This window comes from Bos indicus, chromosome 6 (assembly GCF_029378745.1).
Source record: "Bos indicus isolate NIAB-ARS_2022 breed Sahiwal x Tharparkar chromosome 6, NIAB-ARS_B.indTharparkar_mat_pri_1.0, whole genome shotgun sequence".
In the NCBI taxonomy this organism is placed as follows: domain Eukaryota; kingdom Metazoa; phylum Chordata; class Mammalia; order Artiodactyla; family Bovidae; genus Bos; species Bos indicus.
The window spans coordinates 38,485,368-38,509,328 of record NC_091765.1 but is presented as its reverse complement, the minus strand read 5'-3'; the positions used below and the strand labels follow the sequence as shown (position 1 = coordinate 38,509,328).

The 23,961-nt window shown below is 38.9% G+C and overlaps 1 long non-coding RNA gene across 2 annotated transcripts; it reads right to left on the bottom strand.

Moving 5' to 3' along the window:
- Positions 1–379: 379 nt before the first annotated feature.
- Positions 380–16,929, bottom strand: LOC139183608 (uncharacterized). Of its 2 annotated transcripts, none has more exons than XR_011567118.1 (4): positions 16,362–16,929; positions 7,783–7,938; positions 2,103–2,275; positions 380–1,338 (listed from the first exon to the last, which is right to left on the bottom strand). It is a non-coding gene; the product is annotated as an uncharacterized lncRNA (long non-coding RNA). The 2 variants fall into 2 exon arrangements; XR_011567117.1 differs by having other exon boundaries at positions 7,783–7,935.
- Positions 16,930–23,961: the final 7,032 nt, after the last annotated feature.

Sequence of the window (23,961 nt, the reverse complement as noted above, 5' to 3'; positions counted from 1 at the left end):
AAGGGAAAATAACTCAATCAAAAAGACCAAAATTCAAAGTTAAAGGGGACAAAGTCCCAGTTCTCATGGAATAGCCATGCCCTTGGGCCAATCACCTCTCTGCCCTGGACTGCACTATCTGTAGAACTGGGTAACATCAGTTCTGCACTTTCCAGGATTGTTATGAGGTCAAGTGAGATACAAAGATCACATTCATGTGGATATAAAAATTATAAACCCCTATAAGAGTTAGTTATTATGTTGTTATTGTTCAGTCACTAAGTTTGTCCAACTCTCTGCCATCCCATGGACTGCAGCATGCCAGGCTTCCGTGTCCTTCACTGTCTCCCTGAGTTTGCTCAAAATCCTCTTCATTGTGTCCATGATACCATCCAACCATTTCATCTTATCTCACCCCCTTCTTCTCCCACCCTCAATCTTTCTCAGCATCAGGGTCTTTTCTGATAAGTTGGCTCTTTGAATCAGGTGGCCAAAGCACTGGAGCTTTAGCATCAGTCCTTCCAATGAATAGTTAGGGTTGATTTCCTTTAGGATTGACTGGTTTGATCACCTTGCTGTCTTAAGGATTCTCAAGAGTTTTCTCCAGCACCACAGTTCAAAAGCATTAATTTTTCAGCACTCAGCCTTCTTTATGGTCCAACTTCTCATAACCATACATGACTACTGGAAAAACCATAGCCTTGACTATATGGACCTTTGTCAGCAAAGTGATATCTCTGTTTTTTAATATGCTGTTTAGGTTGGTCATAGCTTTCCTTCCAAGGAGCAAGAGTCTTTTTTAATTTCATGACTGCAGTCACCATACACAGTGTTTTTGGAGTGCAAGAAAAGAAAATCTGTCACTGTTTCCACTTTTTCTCCATCTATTTGACATGAAGTGATGGGACTGGATGCCATGATCTTGGTTTTTTGAATGTTGAGTTTTAAGTCAGCTTTTTCACTCTCCTCTTTCACCCTTATCAAGAGGCTCTTTAGTTCCTCTTAACTTTCTGCTATTCGAGTGGTGCCATCTGCATATCTGAGGTTGATATTTCTCCTGGTAAACTTGATGCCAGTTTGTGATTCATCCAGCCTGGCATTTCACATGACATACTGTGCATAGAAGTTAAATAAGCAGGGTGACAATACACAGTTATTATATTACAGAAGAGGACAAATATATATTTACTTATCCAAGGATTACAAACAGGAAGTCATTGCATAAAATCAACTAAACACTTGAAATATTTCTCTTTATTCTGGGGTAAATACTTCTTAAATCCCTAGTCTGCTCTCCTCCTTCTTTGCTCTTCTGTTGCGAGGAGGGGAAGAAAACCTTTCTGAGCTTAAATTTCTCATCTGTAATAGGCAAAGAGACACAGTAATTATTAATTCCAACACTAGGATAAGTGATAAATACAAAGAAAAAGGAAAGATGCTTGGTGGTCAGCGATGTTTTCCCTGACGATATGACTTTTAACGAAGTTGTGAAAGAAATGCTGACTGGTTGCAGAGGAGGTGTGGGAGAAGCAGGAAACAGCTTGGTACCCACCCACCCACAGGCTAAGAGAACCTAGGCAGGTCTAGTACTCTCCTGGAAAGAACAGGCTGGAGAGGCAGAAGGGGCTGGATTACGCAGGGGCTCATAGACTGTGTTAAGGATTTGAAACTTTATCCCAACGTCAATGGGAGGTCTGCATATACTACCAGAGGAATTTTCCCAAGGCATGGCTGATCCTGTCCCTCTTCTGAGTAGGCACTTCCTGTGATTATACCCTCAGAACAAATTCCAAACCCCTTATCCATGTGGTCAAGTTCCTTCATGATCAGGAACTGATCTATACTTTCAGACGTTTCGCCCAATCTTCTCCACATGTCTCTTATGCTAGTCAAATGTAGACGTTCTGGGGCCTCAGACACTACCCCACAAAGTCTTTCTTTGGTTCTTACCATTTCCCCTGCATGAGATACCCTCCTATCTCTTTCTGTTCTTCTGCCTCTGACAAGGACTTGCCCTTATTTTGTTACCTTGTTCTAAGTCCACCATCTCCAAGAAGCCTTCCAAAATCCTCCCAAACAAATAAGGTCTCTTAGAGCTCCAAACTTGCCCACAACCCCAGTACCTCTCCTGGTATGCTTATGAAGCACTGCCTCCTGTTCTAGTTATTTGGATATTTTTCTTCTCTCCTGCGCTGGATTCATAAGCAATCTGGGCGTATGGGCCATGCCCCAATCATCTCTGTGTTCCATATGCCTCGTCCATAGCAGAGGTGAATGAATGTTAAATGAAGGCACACTAAATAAAAGCAAAAAAGTAAGCTTATTGCTAAGTCAAAGTACTGCACTTTAGCTCTTAATATGATAGTCATTACCATTATCTCTATAAAAGTAAAATAGCAGTTGAGGAATCATCATTCTTTATTTACAGCTAATTTTCAAAATATAATGTATCTAATAAGAGTTTCACATATTTTTGCTATCACACAAAATATCACTTACAATATGTTAGGGATCTATCAAGCCCTTCTACAAACTAAGAAATTTTCTCTGGAAAACAGAGGGTGTTTTCAACAGTTCTTGGTGAGTTATTTAAGGAAATCTAAAGTACAAACAATCAAAGTTAAATCACATAAAATCTACCCATAAGCATTTGTTTTTCTCCCTGCAGTTGAGATATCTAATCAGTTACCATTAGTTTTTTTTTTTTTTCTTTTTTGAACTTTCAGAGAGGTTAATCTTTCAAATCTTAATGTGTACACGCATTAAAGGCTTATCTCTGGTTAAAACAAATCATTTCTTTTTCTTGGTTTCATGTATTGTTTGGAACAGAGAGGACTTAAGTAATTACCTAATTTGAGCCACATTTTATGAGACTCTAGGCTTTCCAGAGACTTCAGCATCAACAGCATGTGGACATTTATACTGGGGGAAAGACCCTGCGGGTCTTTTGTGAAGATAAAACATTCTATGTTTAATTACTTGTAAGTGGCATGTAGGATCTTTTTTAAGATAAAGAATAAGCTTAAAATTCTAGCCAAAAAAAAAAAGTATCTTATTAAGTTTGAAGGTATATGCAGAATTTGGTAAAATAACAGTACCAAAGAAATCCAAGTTTATACAGGGACAATATAGTGACACAGGGTGTTCCCCTGTCTTCATGCCTGTGATGAGTCCTCCCAATCAGGCAAGAGTAGAGTTGCTTATAAGAAATTAAGGATCAGGAAGGGGGGCAGTGTATGATACAGCACAGAGTGGGAGGGGGTGAGCAGAAAAAAATAATGTGCCCATAGCACTGACAAAAGTTATCAACCTGATCCTCAAGTCTTAACGCCAGCCAACCCATCATGTTCAACACCACCAACGACATACATGCCAAGGATAAAGTGCCAAAAAGCCAATTGTTTAATTATTTGGTGGAAGCAGGAGAAACTTATTTTAATTAAATTATATGAAGAAATGTATTTACCACCACAGCCAAAGCAGCCATCGCCAGGGAGAAATGGAGCTGAGGCAGGAAACATTTCTCATTTTTGTGTAATTCTTGTTCTCTTTCCACCTTTTAAACTTGTTTGGAAGGTAAAAATTGGGAAACTTCTAAGGATGTATATTTAAGGGTTTGAAATTTAGATAATAACATAGAACTCTGATCCCAATAAACGGCATTAAGTGTGCCTTTTTAGTTTTAGAATTTTGAAGTCTCTAGACTTTAAGTCATCACTATTATATATGAATCTGAGAAGACAGATCATGATAAACACACACATATACATATACACAATTAAACACACACAGCTTATTGTCTATCTTGACAAGAGGGGAAATATTATATTTTGCTTATTTATTCAACATGTTTGCCCCTTTTTAGGTTAGTACCTCTGGCAGCTCCACAACTGCTGCCCCTTTATCCAACCCTGCTTCTACCCCCTGCTGACCTTCCCACTCAAGATAGCAGAGCTTCTTCTGTAGGGCTATGTCCTCTGGGGTCAGGCTTGGTGATGCATCAGCATTGCATGGGTTCTTCAGACAGTGGCCAGTCAAGCACATTGGGGGAGTGGTCAAACTGACCACACCAACAAGTGATGGGGTGACCTCAACCCTGAAGATGTTGTGCAGGGAAAGCTTGCATTCTGACTAGTCAGAAAGGTCTTGGCTTGAATCACAAATATCCCATGCTGTGTGTGCAATCCTGAGAAAGTACATGATCACTCAGAGCCTCAGATGTTGATAAGCCAACTAACCAAACCTAGCCCTAGCCCTAATCACAGGAAGGGATGTAGCTGGGTTTTGCCTTGAGATAGCAAACGTGTCCATGGGTCTGATCTGGAGTTCTGGCACCTGTGCTATTGGTAAATAGCAAATCGAACTCCATAAACAATCTTTTTCTGGATGACGATTTTGCTTTCACATTATTTTCTCTAGTCTCTTTTCATTTTAGCCTTAACAACTGGCATGTCAACATACATAAAACAGTTAAAAACGTAATGGTTTCAGAAAAGTTTGCTTCCCCACCCGGTTAAATAAGTATGTCATGAAATTGTGGGGGATTAAGTGAAATGACATGTAATTCTCCTAAATGCTGCATGATGTGTCCCAAGTTCTGAAGATGACTTAAATAAAAACAAAAAAAAACATGGTTAAAGATAATATAAGGGCAAAATAATATAAGGAAAGACATCATTTAAAAAGATCACTATTTGCATACATAAGCAACAGTATTTTCTATTTCATTTATTTATTCAAGAAATCTTTGTTGATTTCTTGCTATGACCACATATGCACAAGGCAGTTTGGCTGCCAAGATAAACAGGACATGAAGTTTACCTTCTGGAGAAGAAGACATGAAAAGCAATGATTATAATGCATATATAATGACCAATCAGTCATGGAGATAGATTCAGAGTGCTGTGCCACACAGAATAAAAGGTCTCAGCTGGAGGGAGTGGAGTGAGGAGCAATTTCCATCAAGAGGAAACATCTGGGTGAAGACTTGAACCATGGGTAGAACAAAATAAGAAAGTGTACTTGACAAGCACTGCTTGTAACTGCTTTGTATTGATAATTAAAAGAAAGCAGAATGATTTCATGAACTTCATCTAAAAATCAGCATCGCAACTTTATAGTCCAACACAGTCTATATTCAAACATATTTTAACAATAGTAATAATTAAAATTTTATTGAACTTTTATTATGTATTTAGCACCATATAATGCCTCATATGTATCGCCTCACCTTACCCTCACATTAATACTATGAAGTAAGCAATATTGCTATTTTCATTCTATAGATGGGAAAGCAAAGTTGTAAAGAGGCTATGTAATTTCCTAAAATCATGCAACTAATTAGTAGAACCAGGATTCAAACCTCATCTGACAGCAAAATGCAGTCTCTCCTATGAACAAATGTACACATAAAAATATACAGAGATGACATGTGTGTTTTTAAAGCATTCCATTGCAGCTGAAGAGTTGTTTTTGAAAACCCTGAACATAGGTGCTTAAAAGCAGCCTGTAGATTATTCTCGGGCAGAACATATTTGATATTGATCAAATTATTAATTTAAGGTATTACTGTTAGAATCCTCTCTGGTTTCATCCCAGGCTTTTCCTTAACTACCCAACACCGGAATACAACTGGCTCCAGCATTCCGGACAGACCTGCAGAGGTTATAGAAAGGCTAAAATGTAGGAGCATCAACTTACTTCCTTAATTACTGAACAAAGTACAAGTGGTCACTGGGGGAAAATAAAATGCCTCCCTTTATTAACTAGACAAATACAATAGAAAAGTTATGGTTTCTAAGCAGTGTTTATCTTGCAGTAACTCCTGAGCAAATTTATTCCTACTAGATTGGAATGGATAATTGCACTTGAGGTAAGATGATAATATTAAAAAAAGACAAATTAAAAATACTAGTAATTAAATATTGCCTATAAAATGGAGCTAAGGCAAATTAGACATGGTAAACAATAAAAGGAACTAATACTAAGTTGTCCAACTACAGCAGAGATTTTCCTTTGTGTGATTCTCAGTTGTAGAATGTATTGTTTTCGTTTAACAAGCTTGGTCTACATGACCAGCATTACTATAATTTTACCTTCTCTACATGTGCATTATTAAACACAAGGCCCTGACTGATCATTGTCTTAACTTTGTTTATATCCTACTTATTGTTTCTTGGCAATTTCACCAATTGGGAGTTGTGGTTAGGGGTATGACAAAGGATTACTTCAGCTATAGCCAATTTTTATGAGACCCCTTTTATTGTGCATATCCCATCACCACTCATATACATGCACTCCATGTTTGAGAAATCACAAAAACGGAAGAGATAATTAATTTAGAGCTTTCAAATGGAATAATTCCAGTTAAGAGCAATCTTTCTTCTGTTTTCTCTTTCAATTCTTGTTGACATTTATGTTCCATACTAAAATTTAGAGGCAGATGCATGTGACATCACAAAGCCAGTCTGTTTTTGTTCTTTCTCATGCATGCTTCTTGCAGTTCGGAGGATGCAAGTAGAATCAACAGCAATCAAAAATTAACCCACTCTGGCCCACAGACATTTGCACTGCAGAGGTTAAGCATAGTTCAAATGCCTGTTTTCATGTAGATGTTAGCCATACAAAAGCCACATTTTAAATACTTACATTAAATATGTTTTTTAATATAGGAAAGGAAGCACTTCAGTAGGTCCTTGATCTAGATATATAATGAGATTTCAGAAAGCAGAAATAATAATGCTACTGAGGGATAAGAAAAATGAATCTAGTTGTGAATACATGATTATATGTATAAACCCACATGCACACATGCACACATATACATACTCAGATGCTTTGGGAGGTGTTACTATTTTTGATAAGCTTGTATCTGTGCACTTCCTTTTCCTTCAAAGACATAACAGAAATCTCTGCTCTTTTTTCTTAAAAGGAGTAAAGGCCATTTAACCAATCTGCTAGAGAATCTCTTGCTAATGAACAAGAATCAGGCAGAATGTTAAAATAGTACATATTTGCTTTCAGTACATTTTAGCCCCAAATGGATTAAACAGTGGTGTCAGCAAGTGAAGGAAAGATAAGGGACAGGCTAAGAATACATCATGTGGAAAAAATTGCATTAGACCAAGGGAACAATATTCCTCAAATACTGCTGAGGCTGAGATATTAAGAAATAAAATTTAAACAAGGAAAGGGAAAAGATGAGCCTAGGTCCTGCTGAAATACCACTCTGGCATTGTCAAATTTAAATGTGCTTTTAAATATGAGAAATATAGGAGTGTATCTACTGAAAAGACATATGTGTGTGTATATATATATACACACACATATATACATTACATACATATAATTGATATCCACGGGGCCCTTTTTTTCAGGAAAGATAAAAAGTGTGTTTGTACAAGAGAAAATAATTATATCCTCAGTCCTCTACAGGTTAAATTATATTCATGTAGTGTCCATCAAGCAGAATAGCAGAGGTACATTATGAGAGAATTGCTGGAATTAACCTTCCTTTGCTCCTTTGGTTTTTAAGAGGCCAAGATCAAAGACCAGGTCCCATCAAATCCATTAAAATAAAAACAGAAGTTGTTGGGGGCTGGGGAGGAACTCCAAGGAAAATTACCTCTTCCTTTGTAGTACAAAGCACTGCTGCAAAGAACTTCACTTTATTTAGATCTTTTTAAATACATTACCTGTAATTCAAGTGAGAAGCACAGTGGTTTGATTTGTGGGAGGAAATTCTATATGGAGGAAAATAAAAAGGAAAGAACTAGAGTTTTAAATAAGCTTTTCTGAGCTTACCGATAAACCTGCTCATTGTACATGCACCACTTCCAAATGTGGGACCAACTTGAGACCCGGTTGTCTTTGCTGAGACCTATCGTTCTGCTTATTTATTCCTGTGCATTATCCTGTAATGGCCCCACAGAGATGATCTTCTTTCAGCACCATCTGCTACTAGGAAAAACAAGAACATACACTACACCTGTTACAAGCTTCCCTGCATTCAAAGTCTTTTCTCTAGGCAAAATGATAAATTATGTAAGCAATAAACGGGAATCACCAACTGATAGGGAGAGAAAGGTCCTGATTCTGGCACATTTTAATCAAGTTCCTAACTGGGAAAGTAAATCATTTGGCCCCCTAAAATAATCTATAGGGTATGTTAGTGCTTAACACAAAAAATGTAGCCGGTTGATTATCCAAAGACTGCCTTGGACTTTGTGTTATGCTGATGTAATTCCTTCCAGAAATAGTGTCTGGCATCAATATTTGTGATCAACAGACTAAGAAATCACAAAACTTGCTTGACATCAGCATTTGTAAAATATATCTAAATTAACGCAAAGAATATTTATTGAGTCCCTAGTGGGCTCTAGCCACTGAGGAAGACCACCAAGGCAGAAAGCACATGCTCTCCGTCACACTCGGCTTCCCAGCCCTTGAGTCATCCAGCCCTTTGTATTCATCAGTTTCTCCCTGCTGAGGATAACCCAGAGGCAATGTTGACTTCAAGCCAACTTTCTAAGAGCTCCTCAGAGACAAATTTTTTCTAAACACCCCCGTAGGCTACTCCTGCACATGTAGCTTCACAAAAACTACACTGATGAAAAACTTCCTGTTCTAGGAAAAAACAATTATCTCATATTAAACATGCTCTGATTTTTTTAAGCTCACTGTTTTACCACAGGCTATTCTCTTTACTTATATATGCATTACACAAAGGTATTTACTGACATCAATTACTGCTTCAATATAATATTACATGTTTATAAAAAATACAAAAGACTTTAATATTTCATATTGGAAGCAACTAAAATTTTTTGTGTGTGTGTATTTTTTTTTAATTTTATTTTATTTTTAAACTTTACATAATTGTATTAGTTTTGCCAAATATCAAAATGAATCCGCCACAGGCATACATGTGTTCCCCATCCTGAACCCTCCTCCCTCCTCCCTCCCCACACCATCCCTCTGGATCGTCCCAGTGCACCAGCCCCAAGCATCCAGTATCGCGCATCAAACCTGGACTGGCAACTCGTTTCTTACATGATATTCTACATTTTTCAATGTCACTCTCCCAAATCTTCCCACCCTCTCCCTCTCCCACAGAGTCCATAAGACTGTTCTATACATCAGTGTCTCTTTTGCTGTCTCGTACACCAGGTTATTGTTACCATCTTTCTAAATTCCATATATATGCGTTAGTATACTGTATTTCTGTTTTTCCTTCTGGCTTACTTCACTCTGTATAATAGGCTCCAGTTTCATCCACCTCATTAGAACTGATTCAAATGTATTCTTTTTAATGGCTGAGTAATACTCCATTGTGTATATGTACCACTGCTTTCTTATCCATTCATCTGCTGATGGACATCTAGGTTGCTTCCATGTCCTGGATATTATAAACAGTGCTGCGATGAACATTGGGGTACACGTGTCTCTTTCCCTTCTGGTTTCCTCAGTGTGTATGCCCAGCAGTGGGATTGCTGGATCATAAGGCAGTTCTATTTCCAGTTTTTTAAGGAATCTCCACACTGTTCTCCATAGTGGCTGTACTAGTTTGCATTCCCACCAACAGTGTAAGAGGGTTCCCTTTTCTCCACACCCTCTCCAGCATTTATTATTTGTAGACTTTTGGATCGCAGCCATTCTGACTGGTGTGAAATGGTATCTCATAGTGGTTTTGATTTGCATTTCTCTGATAATGAGTGATGTTGAGCATCTTTTCATGTGTTTGTTAGCCATCTGTATGTCTTCTTTGGAGAAATGTCTATTTAGTTCTTTGGCCCATTTTTTTATTGGGTCATTTATTTTTCTGGAGTTGAGCTGTAGGAGTTGCTTGTATATTTTTGAGATTAGTTGTTTGTCAGTTGCTTCATTTGCTATTATTTTCTCCCATTCTGAAGGCTGTCTTTTCACCTTGCTAATAGTTTCCTTTGATGTGCAGAAGCTTTTAAGGTTAATTAGGTCCCATTTGTTTATTTTTGCTTTTATTTCCAATATTCTGGGAGGTGGGTCATAGAGGATCCTGCTGTGATGTATGTCAGAGATTGTTTTGCCTATGTTCTCCTCTAGGAGTTTTATAGTTTCTGGTCTTACGTTTAGATCTTTAATCCATTTTGAGTTTATTTTTGTGTATGGTGTTAGAAAGTGGTCTAGTTTCATTCTTTTACACGTGGTTGACCAGATTTCCCAGCAGCACTTGTTAAAGAGATTGTCTTTAATCCATTGTATATTCTTGCCTCCTTTGTCAAAGATAAGGTGTCCATATGTGCGTGGATTTATCTCTGGGCTTTCTATTTTATTCCATTGATCTATATATCTGTCTTTGTGCCAGTACCATACTGTCTTGATAACTGTGGCTTTGTAGTAGAGCCTGAAGTCAGGTAGGTTGATTCCTCCAGTTCCATTCTTCTTTCTCAAGATCGCTTTGGCTATTCGAGGTTTTTTGTTTTTCCATACAAATTGTGAAATTATTTGTTCCAGCTCTGTGAAGAATACTGTTGGTAGCTTGATAGGGATTGCGTTGAATCTATAGATTGCTTTGGGTAGTATACTCATTTTCACTATATTGATTCTTCCAATCCATGAACATGGTATATTTCTCCATCTATTAGTGTCCTCTTTGATTTCTTTCACCAGTGTTTTATAGTTTTCTATATATAGGTCTTTAGTTTCTTTAGGTAGATATATTCCTAAGTATTTTATTCTTTCCGTTGCAATGGTGAATGGAATTGTTTCCTTAATTTCTCTCTCTGTTTTCTCATTATTAGTGTATAGGAATGCAAGGGATTTCTGTGTGTTGATTTTATATCCTGCAACATTACTATAGTCATTGATCATTTCTAGTAATTTTCTGGTGGAGTCTTTAGGGTTTTCTATGTAGAGGATCATGTCATCTGCAAATAGTGAGAGTTTTACTTCTTCTTTTCCAATTTGGATTCCTTTTATTTCTTTTTCTGCTCTGATTGCTGTGGCCAAAACTTCCAAAACTATGTTGAATAGTAATGGTGAAAGTGGGCACCCTTGTCTTGTTCCTGACTTTAGAGGAAATGCTTTCAATTTTTCACCATTGAGGATAATGTTTGCTGTGGGTTTGTCATATATAGCTTTTATTATGTTGAGGTATGTTCCTTCTGTTCCTGCTTTCTGGAGAGTTTTTATCATAAATGGATGTTGAATTTTGTCAAAGGCTTTCTCTGCATCTATTGAGATAATCATATGGTTTTTATTTTTCAATTTGTTAATGTGGTGTATTACATTGATTGATTTGCGGATATTGAAGAATCCTTGCATCCCTGGGATAAAGCCCACTTGATCATGGTGTATGATCTTTTTAATGTGTTGTTGGATTCTGATTGCTAGAATTTTGTTAAGGATTTTTGCATCTATGTTCATCAGTGATATTGGCCTGTAGTTTTCTTTTTTTGTGGGATCTTTGTCAGGTTTTGGTATTAGGGTGATGGTGGCCTCATAGAATGAGTTTGGAAGTTTACCTTCCTCTGCAATTTTTTGGAAGAGTTTGAGCAGGATAGGTGTCAGCTCTTCTCTAAATTTTTGGTAGAATTCAGCTGTGAAGCCATCTGGACCGGGGCTTTTGTTTGCTGGAAGATTTTTGATTACAGTTTCAATTTCCATGCTTGTGATGGGTCTGTTAAGATTTTCTATTTCTTCCTGATCTAGTTTTGGAAAGTTGTACTTTTCTAAGAATTTGTCCATTTCTTCCACGTTGTCCATTTTATTGGCATATAATTGTTGATAGTAGTCTCTTATGATCCTTTGTATTTCTGTGTTGTCTGTTGTGATCTCTCCATTTTCGTTTCTAATTTTGTTGATTTGATTTTTCTCCCTTTGTTTCTTGATGAGTCTGGCTAATGGTTTGTCAATTTTATTTATCCTTTCAAAGAACCAGCTTTTGGTTTTGTTGATTTTTGCTATGGTCTCTTTTGTTTCTTTTGCATTTATTTCTGCTCTAATTTTTAAGATTTCTTTCCTTCTACTAACCCTGGGGTTCTTCATTTCTTCCTTTTCTAGTTGCTTTAGGTGTAGAGTTAGGTTATTTATTTGACTTTTTTCTTGTTTCTTGAGGTGTGCCTGTATTGCTATGAACTTTCCCCTTAGGACTGCTTTTACCATGTCCCACAGGTTTTGGGTTGTTGTGTTTTCATTTTCATTTGTTTCTATGCAAATTAAAATTTTTTTAAAATCTACTATTCCAGGCACTGTTAGAGACCTCTCATAGGGTTCCTCAAGGGTCCCCAATCTTACTGAGGCAACATCAATCACCTGAAGAAGTTAGATAATAACTGTAATCTCAGATCATATGTTACTGACCGTGAATGCTACCTGAATAGAAACAAAGTCGAAAGCAAAGTGGGCTGGACTAATCAGGGCAGGCAGAAAAGATGGGATTTGACCTGGGCTTTAGAAAGGACAAGATCTCAAAAGAAGAGAGAAAAAGGAAAGACAGTAGAGAGAAAGGTGATCTCAGCTACTGGGGACAATGGCATAGATAAATCAGTAAAGATCTAACAGCAGGGATTAGAAAACTCACCCACCCTAGAGAGTTTGGGTCAGCAATTCTACGAGTGCATGTATGGGTACACATATAGGTACTCTTATGTATTATAACTTATGGTATGTCTGACCTTATGTATATGCATTACATGTGCGATTGAGAGACAAAGAAAAAGACACTGTTGATTCATTCATAATGTTGTAGCCACGTGTTCTGGGAAACAAACTCACTCAGAAGGACAATGCAGATACTGCAGTGCAGTTTATTACACCGGCGGGCCCAAGGCAGAGTCTCCTCTTAGCCAAGGACCCCAACCAGCATTTGTGAAAATCTTTTATACCCCATGTGTACATGTCCAAACCCACCACCCCAAATTCCTTGAGACTTACATAAACCAAGGAAAATACAATCCCAATAAGCCCATCATTCACGTGCTATGTGCTCATGTGCTCAAACAGTCAATTAGCCAATAATCAATAAACCTGAGGTTACACTCTGATAGATACAGAAAATTTTATGGCCTGTCTGGAGGAAGGGGTGATTAGTGTATGTTTCTCTTAGGCGATTGGTAACCTAGATATGATCTTCAAGGTTCCCCTGTCTGGAGGGGGTCTTATCCTTCTGTTGCTGTTTTCATAGGCACTAAACACAGAGTTCAGAGTCCATTGGAAAGGCGTCCGAGCATGATCAGCATGAACAGGCCTAAGATGGAGTCCAGGCCCTTATGAATTCCTTCTTCAATAACACATCCTTATGGAATTGCTTAATGGAATAATACCATATCAAATAGTCACACCATGCTTATATACATTATAGAGAAATACCACTAAAACTTATCCCATAATTAGAATTATATCTTAGAAAATGCTTATCATTTATCACCCTTTTGAGTAGATGGCCTTAGGAACAAATGAATATCTTGTCTATTAATTAAATGTGTTAATCTTCCACATTCTTATTTTAATAGGAGAACTTTGGAGAGGAGACTGTAGAATGCCCCCATATACTGATAAATCTAAATTAATTGCCACCTCACAGAAAGCAGATCCAGGCATAGCTAAGGACAGCCCAATAAAGATATTTGCAGAAACCACAGCAGCAGTCAGAAAGTGTACAAATTAGACTACGTTAAGAAGTGAACAGATAATATGAAAAATGCCATAAAACTGTAACATAAGCCAATGGGACATTCACACTTTTATGTATAATGCATTCAGCTATGTCACTGTATCCAAGGACAGATATTTTTGGAGGTAACAGGAAATGCAAAGGTCCAGAGAAGGGCAACAAGATTATTGAAGGCCTGAGAATGTGGCAGGAATATCCTCACAGTATGAGATGACATTGGCTTTGCCCATAAGAGAGGGACAAAACTACATACTCCAGACCTCACAAATTCACACTAATGATGAAGAGATACCAGGACAAAGACTGAAATTATCCCAGAGGGAAACCTGACATAGAAAAATCAGATGCATGTGCTGTACACATACATTTGCGTCAGTCCAATTTTATTTCTCTACTCACTATGGATCCCAGAGCCTTTGAAACCCTCAGTAGAGGTCCCAAAATGTCTGCTCTAGAAGAAAAATGGAAAGGTCATAGGGAAGTCAAAACAAAAAATGTTAAGGCCATGCTCATGAATTTGCTTTCTGGCGTTTCCTGATTGAAAAAGGAAAAGGTACAAATAACCCAAAGCCTGTTTTAACTGAGCTAATGCTCAACATCTTAAAAGCACAGGGTAATGAAAAAGACTCTGGACCCACATGGCTGATCATTTGGACCTGATCATTTTCCTGCCATTTTTACCCTCTGCTGAGCACCGAGAGCCTCGGGCTCTCCCTACCTGGGTGACATCAGCTGGGCTGGCTGAGCTCTGCTCCACTCAACTGTCTGAGAAGGATTTCTCCAGTGAGAACCAGAGTTTCACTGACCTGGATAGAAACTCACCACCTTTCATGTTCCCCTTTCTCCTGAAGGGCCTGCTAGGAAGACTGAAACAAATGCTGGGACTGGATGAAGAGAGTTTCAGGGACTGGCCTTAACTCAACTTTTCACCAGCTTGCCTGTGCCTCTTCTAATCTCATTTGGCCTTTTATTCTTATGTTAATATTTGTGAAAACAGACATTGAGACTCTACTATGTGCAGACATTTTATATAAGCACCAAAATGATAATAAGATATTATCTTATTTTATTATTGAGGACCAAAGACATTATAGACAGCCCACAGTAATAAATGTGGAAGTACAAAAACCGAACTTAAACACTATCCAGTTGAACTCAAAGCTCTTTCTACTATACAATGTTGCCTCTGAGCACAGGCCATGCTTACAGGGTTTGTCAGCCAACAATTACAGTACCTGAACTAGTTCGGATCTCACACAGAGGACACTTCTGATAGGATAATTTGAAAAAGATTTATTTAACAAAGTGGCTTGTTTACAAAGGGTGGGTGTATGGTAACCACAAAGAACAATGCAGAACCTGGAGCTCATCATGGCAACTGAGCTATTAGCACCCCTACGCCCCAGAAGACCAGGAGAGGGTATAACCACCAGAATCTTCAGAAGGAGGAAGTCATGTAAGGTTAGCTCTGGGGTTAATTCCCTCATGAGGAAGATATCCAGCATTGCACTGGTTTAAAAAATGTTGGGGCGGGGGGTGGTGAGGGGAAAGGGACAAAATCATAAAAGACATTCCTCACCTTCTTCCTGGTTTTCCTAAAACCATCCAACTCATCAAGATCACTGGATATGCTGGTTTCCAAGCTCACTGAAGAGCAATACAGTTGTCCATAGAACACAGGATCTATTCAATTTAGCAAGTGTTTTTATGGCATATTAAGGATGGACTTCAGTCCAAGACCACCATGATCTACATTACGACCAGGTTACAACAACACGGGATAAAGCAATAAACAGTAAAGGAAGAAATGCACAGCGAGTGTAGATGCTGCCCAATAATTGCTCCTATTTACATTCATGCTCAGCCTCCACTCCATGGTGGGTGGTCCAGCCCAGGAAATCACAGTGTGAGTATACATGAAAATGATGATCCTAAGCAAGGAAGAAAATAGCTCTGGGGCTGACACTCGGAAATGTCAAGATAGATTCAAATTGTTAACCTTTTTACTTGTGCATTTTAAAGAAAGTGCTTTTGTTAGGCCATTAAATGCTATCTACCTGCCTCCCTGAAAATACATTCTAAAAATTCATTATGTCTCCACTAAAAAACCTTCTTCTATTGTGATCCCAAGTTTGCAGCCCTTTTCCAAGTGCCTCTTGATCCTCCCTTTTAGGAATGACAAAGACAGCATAGTTGGCCATCTTTTGCATCTTATCTTATTCTTTTGTTTGATTCTCCATGCACCAAGAATTCCATCAAATGCCTACCAGACAACAACAATCACACTGAGCTTTAAAAAATTCTTATATTACACCTTGATTTATATTTACAACCCTGGTGGCTTGTAAAGACAGTAAAGAAACTGCCTTCAATGAGGGGAGACCCAGGTTCGATCCCTGGGTTGGGAAGATCCCCTGGAGAAGGGAATGGCTACCCAGTCCAGTATTCTTGCCTGGAGAATTCCATGGCCTATGGAGCCTGGTGGGCTACAGTCCATGGGGGTCACAAAAAGTTGGACAGAATTGAGTGACTACCACTTTCACTTTCTATATTTATAACAAACCTTATGAAGTCAGTCTAGAGAATATTAGCACCCCCCTTTTACAGATAGGGCCCTCAAAAGAGTCAACTTCTTATCTAGAGTGACATGGCATACAACAGCCCACTGTGGACTCCAAAGCTCTATGCGACCCACTGGCCCTCCATTTCTAGCCCATCTCACACCACTCACCTCTCACTGAGCTTCAGTCACAAAGGCCTTCCTTCTGCTCCTCAAACACATGAATTCCTTCTGTCCAGCTGTTCCATTTTCCTAGGACATTCTTCTTCATATCTTCATGCGGCTGACTCCTTGCCTCTTGGGGCTCAATCCAAAGGCCACCTCCTCAGAGAAGCCTCTACAGTCACACAGTCCAAAGAGGCTTCATTTGTTCCATCATAATTACATCATTTGGCTTGTGTTCCTTCACAGCACTCATCATTATCTGATATTATCTTCTGCATTTACTTTTTTCTTGTTTATGTTTTCTCTTGTCCCCTAGAATAAAACCTCCATAAAGAGGAGACCCTTCTCTATCTAGCTTACCCCTATATTCCAGTACCAAGAGAATATACTCAGTACAACCTCTAATTGCATATTTGAATTATTTTAAAAATATACCCATTTACCTGAAGCTCTGTGGGAGAAGAAACAATGTCTATTTTGTTAACTATTAACACTATGCAACACAGATTATAGATGTAGCAAATGTTTTGTGGAAGGAAGGATGGAAGGAAGGGAAAGAGGGAATGAATGGAGAGTGAAGTGAAATAAAAGTAGCTAAGTCATGTTCGACTCTTTGTGACATCATGGACTGTAGCCCACCAGGCTCTACTGTCCATGGAATTTCCAGGCAAGAATACTGGAGTTTGCCATTCCCTTCTCCAGGGGATCTTCACATCCCAAGGATGGAACCTGGGTCTCCCACATTCAGGCAGATTCTTTACCATCCGAGCCACCAGGGAATCATATGAATGGAGGGAGGAGCTTCATGTCATTTGCCTTAATATGAGCCAGGCACTCTGCTAAGCCATTTGTATCTTGTCTCACTTGGGCCTCAATTACCTAAAAGTAGGTGTGTTGTCTCTAGTTATGCAAATGAAAAAAACTGAGGCAAGGAGAGATCACATAATATGAACAGTTCTGACAAAATGCATATGTAGAATGTGTCATACTCCAGGTCATGCCCTTTCCAACCACATCACACTAGATCTGAGCACACTTAAAACTTTGTATTCCCAAGTAGAAAAAGAGAGGAGAGGAAGCTACAAGAATATGATTTTGGTTCAATATAATAAAGAAACTTCTTTTGGTAGGAGCTATTCTGGGCTAGAAGAAGCTGCCTCAGGGGGAAAAAAAAAAATAGGCCACCAGGACTAGTGGTAAGCTGGTGGGGATCCCAACCTATATAAGGAAGACTTGTCAAATGGGAAGATGGGCAGATCAGAAATTGGTTTTGGTTACATATGAAGGGAACAAGCAAATATTATACATAAACAAACTGGGGGTAATAGATATCCCATGTTTTTCACCATCAGAAAAAGGAGTTACAAATGTGAAAAGTGGTAAAGCTGGAAGGAATCCCATGGTTCCAGCACACATGGCACATGGATCTTTCAAAATACCATTCTCCACTAAAAGGAACAAGTTCTTTGTACTATTCTTGTCATATTTCTGGAAGTGTAGAATATTTCTAACTAAAGAGTAAAGAAAAAAGGTAACAAGTTTCATTCCTAGTGGGTATGCAAGCATGGGGGTAGTCAAGTGTCTCTCAAACTTTAAATTGCATACAGATCATCTGGGGATCTTGCTAAAATGCAGATTCTGATTCAAGAGGTCTGAAGTCTGAGATTCTGAATTTCTAACTAGCTCCCATGTAGAGTTGATGCTCTGATCCACAGATCAAACTCTAAATATCAAGAGGCAAAACAATCACATGATTATTAATAATAACTAATTGCCATTTAATATTGTCAGGCATTGTAATAGGTGTTGAATGTATATAATCTCTAGTACTTATCCACAAATGGAAGGCAAAAGAAATGCAAATTATTTTCCCAAGCCAGGGAAATTATAGTAGAAGTATGCACTGGGCATTGGTGTTAGAGAGATTTTGGTTATAATTACAAATAACTAATCATTCAGCATATAGCCCTGACAAGTTATTTAATCTTTCTGTGCTTCATTTTTCTCCTATTGGATTTCTATGAGAAATAAACATGATAATGCGGGGCCTAAAGTATATAGCAACTGTTACCAAGTGGAGCTAAAGGCTGTGTCCTTCCCACCACGTTGTACAACAAATACTGATTCCAGTAGATAATCCTTGAGATTCCTCCCTTCCAACTAGGAGGTTCTGTCATCATAGAATGAAATTGTTTTTGGTAGGATTTACATCCAAAGGGAGAGACCCAAAGAAAAATTATGTACCTAGATGGATCGAGGACAAGAAAAAGACATTTTAGATGAAAGAAAGAGCATCAGCCAAGACACACTGCCCAGAATCAGGTGGACAGGTGATTTGGGTGGTGACGAGACCAGCCTGGTCAGAGCAAAAAGATCATGTAGCCTAAAAGGAGTTGCTAGAGTGTTTCAAAAGCAAGTCTGGGGAGTTCTGCTTGCTTTCTTCCGTAAGTGGCCCAGACAGACTTGTTGCAAGACAAATCTCTGCTTATTGAACAAATCCTCTTAAACTGTCTGAACATCAACAGTCTGCAGCTTTGAAATCCAGATTACAAACTGCAGCACTCATTGGGCATATCTTTGATGACTGAATTAATCAGCAAGCACAGTTTCCTTGTACAAACAATACGGTGTTGCTAACTTAAGGACACATCACAAACCAGGAAAAGGCCGGTTGATTAAACATACCTGGCCCATTTAAGTTGCTCAGCTCCTGGTGTCTTCACAGGTTTTAATTACCCTCTTTGCCAATTCACAATGGAATCCTTTCTCTTTAGAGGCATCCACATTTATTTGCGCACCCCTCAGAACGGAATGACTTATTATCTGCTCTGATGGATATGTACATCCCTTATTTACTACTCTTTGGGTAAAACACTTCCCATCCTACTTCTATCTGTTCAAGATAATTTAATTTCCACATGCCACTTTTTCACTTTGGACAATCTTACTATAACATACTCAGATTTACATCTCTGTATCTACAGTCTTTCATGAACTCCTCCCCACCTGCTCTCCTTGTATGTAAATTGGCTGGATGTGGAGAGAAAAATCACTCTGGTTCATCCTTTAGTGAATATATCCCAAGAACACTTGCTCCTAAGACTATTTCTGTTTGCCAACCAGCAGCCAGCCAGCAACCCACCCACCCACCTGATGGTTGAGGAAAGATGACAGAAGGGAGAGGAAAAGAAACTGTGGAGGGAAGAGAGAGAATCTTATGACCAATATCCTGGCCCTATTCCAACCTGGATAATTAGTCTGCCTCTATTTTGAACACTTTTTCCATTTGCAGCATGTATGTGCATGTATGCACATGAGTATGTATTGGGGGAAAGGGTATGTTGAGTAGGGGAGGGGAACTCCATAAAAATTTTTTTCTCTGTTTCTTCTCAGCCTTGGTTCATTAGAAATAACCTGAAAATTAAAAACATAATCCTGGGGAGAGAAGCAAATGTCTCAGTATTCTACCTCAAAAGGGCTCAGAGATAGATAACCATACAGAATTTCTAAAGGTCTCAGGAAGCTTTTGCAAACTCAGAAAGCAGCCTTTAAGAGCACAGGAAAGGGGCATTAAAATAAACAACCCCTTTGATAGGGAACAATGCAAGAAGGCAAAGAAGCAGCCTTGTCCCCTATTGAAGGCTTCTGACTGAGTCATCCATGCTTTGTCCTTGGCCTGTCCCTGATCTGTTCTTCAAAAAAAAACCATCTCTCCAGGTGACATCCAGGGCACAGATGGGACTTGGGAGGATGGAAACATGAATTCCTGTAGCACAGCCAGCTCCCTCTCCCAGACAGATTGGGCTTTAGCCATTTGATAAAGATTGAAGATACCATTTGAGAAGAAGGGGAGAATTAAGTCTAAGACACAAGTAAGCATTTTAAAACAATTCTCTAAACCCAGTGCTTTTGGTAGGCATTCTCTGCCTACATCTAATGGCAGAAAAGCACCAAAAAGTACCCTCAAGGGCTATGAAAAGATGCGTAAGTAGTCCTTTATAGGTAAATAAAAATACAAGCAAAATTGGTAGTCCATGTATATCTCTATTTGCTGCCTTTGCACTTCTGCTCTCCATACTGTGTGGTACATCTCTGGGAGCACAAGAGGTACCAATAGTTCTGTTGAAGGGTCATCCTGGTTCCATGTCTGGCTATCTAATGATCCTCTTCCCCTTTTACAGGTGAAGGGATAAAATCCTGAGAGTGAATGAGGTTTCTCTTTCCCTCAGGATTCCTGTTTTCCTGTGATCCACCAACTTTTGAAAGAGGGATTTCATTACCTCTCAGGAAGAAAAAAATACAAATAAAAGCCAGGAAGGCAAATGAGTCTCTGGGTGGATTTTTTTTTTTGAATTCAGAACTTAGAAAATAGTTTAGAAACCTAAAGTTATCTAAGTGTGTTAGTCATTCAGTTGTGTCAACTCTTTGCAACTACATGGACTGTGGCCCACCAGGATCCTCTATCCATGGAATTCTCCAGGCAAGAATACTGGAGTGGGTGGGTAGCCATTCCCTTCTCCAGGGGATCTTCCCACCCAGGGCTCCTGCATTACAGGCAGATTCTTTACCATCTGAGCCACCAGGGAAGCCCAAAGTTATCTAAGGTAGACTTTAAAGGAAGAAAATGGGGTTTGAACTTTAAAAAGCTAATGGATTAGGAAATTTAGAGAAGAAAGTTTATAACAAGTTTATAACCTCAGAAAAGAATAAATTACATTGTGTGATTCTTTTTCCCCCTCAATAAAAAGACATTAAATTACAAAAAGCTAGTGGAGGGAAGAAAAGTAGGAGGAATAAGACTTGATTGTAGGTAGTGATTACCTGATGAATTCCTCTGCTCACCTCTAGCCAAGGCCCAAGGAAAGCAGATAAAACCCCTTGTAGGTTCAGGTGTTTGCTGAGCAGAGGCAATCTGTATGTCCCTTCCAAATGAAGCCCCCTTCCTAAATCCTCACAAACTCCAATAACAAGGATCTATTCATCAATCCAAAGTAGAGTTGAGAAGCTATGTTTAGGAAAAGAAAATTTAAGCGGTTCCTGCTTCCCTGATGCAAAAGCCTCTAAGACCCCAAAACACTGTAGGACAGAAACATCGAAACAACACAATTAGACATGTTCCCTATTTATAAATGTGTATAATCTCCCCCAGCATGCTGTCCATTTAGTAATGCTACTAAATCACAAAACACACAGAGAAACTGAACAACCCAGGTATAGGAGAGGAGACAGGAAATGAGCTATAGTAAGGAACTACCATCTTGAATAACCAGGTAATGGAATCAGTGACACTTTAAAAAACAAGTGAAGGTTTAAGTAAATTAAGAATCCAATTAGATAAATCAATGATAGCCACAACTGAGTACATTTTGCCTATAATCTCACACCAGGGCTTCCCTGGTGGCTCAGATGATAAATAATCTGCCTGCAATGTGGGTGACCTGGGTTCGATCCCTGGGTTGGGAAGAGCCCCTGGAGGAGGACATGGCAAGCCACTCCAGTATTCTTGCCTGGAGAATCCCCATGGACAGGAGCCTGGCAGGCCACAGTCCATGGGGTGGCAAAGAGTCAGCCACAACTGAGAGACTAAGCACAGGACAGCACTTCACATCTTTAGAACATCAAATATATTCAAAAGGTGTGTCTCAGTTGCCCTGCTATGATATTAAGGGGTATTTTCACTCCACCAGGGGAGAGATTTGTTGTTGTTTGCCACTGTTTAGTTGCTAAGTCGTGTCCAACTTCTTTTGTGATCTCATGTAATATGGTCCATCTGGTTCTTCTGTTCATGGGATGTCCCAGGCAAGAATACTGGACTGGGTTGCCATTTCCTTCTCCAGAGGATCTTTCTGATACAGGATTGAACTCACATCTCCTTCTTGGCAGGCAGATTCTTTACCACTGAGCCACCTGGGAAGCCTTTGAAGAGATTAAATTGTATCAAATAAAATAGTCTGAAACATTTCTACTTATTTTCATGAATGACTTGTTATTTTGAGAAATATTTATCTATTCAAATATTTCCATTTCTTCTTAGAAAGTTTTTCATTTTAGGAAATATCCATGTGTTAAATAAACTTTTTTAAACTTTAATAATTGAAGGACAATTGCTTTACAATGTTGTGTTAGTTTCTGCCATACAGCAACATGATCTAAGCATCTATCATAAGCTAAACACTATGTTAGGGTAAAGAATATTGGTGCCAGTGTTCAGAACTATGCTTGTTACATAGGAAATACTTGTATTTATTGAATAATTGATTAAAGATAGATAAGATGCATCCTTGAGAAACCTGAGAGTTGCTATGTTTCCCATGACCCCAAGAAGGATACAGAAGTGACTGAGAATTGGTCAGTCGACCTAGGGAGGTGGCTAAGAAGGATACAAAATGGTCTGCAAGAACCTGGAGTCCAGAAATATAGGGAGCTATAGAACATTTCATGCAAAGATGAGCTCAATAAAGGACAGAAATGGTATGGACCTAACAGAAGCAGAAGATTTTAAGAAGAGATGGCAAGAATACACAGAAGAACTGTACGAAAAAGATCTTCACGACCTAGATAATTACAATGGTGTGATCACTGAACTAGAGCCAGACATCCTGGAATGTGAAGTCAAGTGGGCCTTAGAAAGCATCACTACTAACAAAGCTAGTGGAGGTGATGGAATTCCAGTTGAACTATTCCAAATCCTGAAAGATGATGCTGTGAAAGTGCTGCACTCAATATGCCAGCAAATTCGGAAAACTCAGCAGTGGCCACAGGACTGGAAAAGGTCCGTTTTCATTCCAATCCCAAAGAAAGGCAATGCCAAAGAATGCTCAAACTACCGCACAATTGCACTCATCTCACATGCTAGTAAAGTAATGCTCAAAATTCTCCAAGCCAGGCTTCAGCAATATGTGAACCGTGAACTTCCTGATGTTCAAGCTGGTTTTAGAAAAAGCAGAGGAACCAGAGATCAAATTGCCAACATCTGCTGGATCATAGAAAAAGCAAGAGAGTTCCAGAAAAACATCTATTTCTGCTTTATTGACTATGCCAAAGACTTTGACTGTGTGGATCACAATAAACTGTGGAAAATTCTGAAAGAGATGGGAATACCAGACCACCTGACCTGCCTCTTGAGAAACCTGTATGCAGGTCAGGAAGCAACAGTTAGAACTGGACATGGAACAACAGACTGGTTCCAAATAGGAAAAGGAGTTCGTCAAGGCTGTATATTGTCACCCTGTTTATTTAACTTATATGCAGAGTACATCATGAGAAACGCTGGACTGGAAGAAACAAACTGGAATCAAGATTGCTGGGAGAAATATCAATAACCTCAGATATGCAGATGATACCACCCTTATGGCAGAAAGTGAAGAGGAACTCAAAGGCCTCTTGATGAAAGTGAAAGCGGAGAGTGAAAAAGTTGGCTTAAAACTCAACATTCAGAAAACGAAGATCATGGCATCCGGTCCCACCACTTCATGGGAAATAGATGGGGAAACAGTGGAAACAATGTCAGACTTTATTTTTCTGGGCTCCAAAATCACTGCAGATGGTGACTGCAGCCATGAAATTAAAAGACGCTTACTCCTTGGAAGGAAAGTTATGACCAACC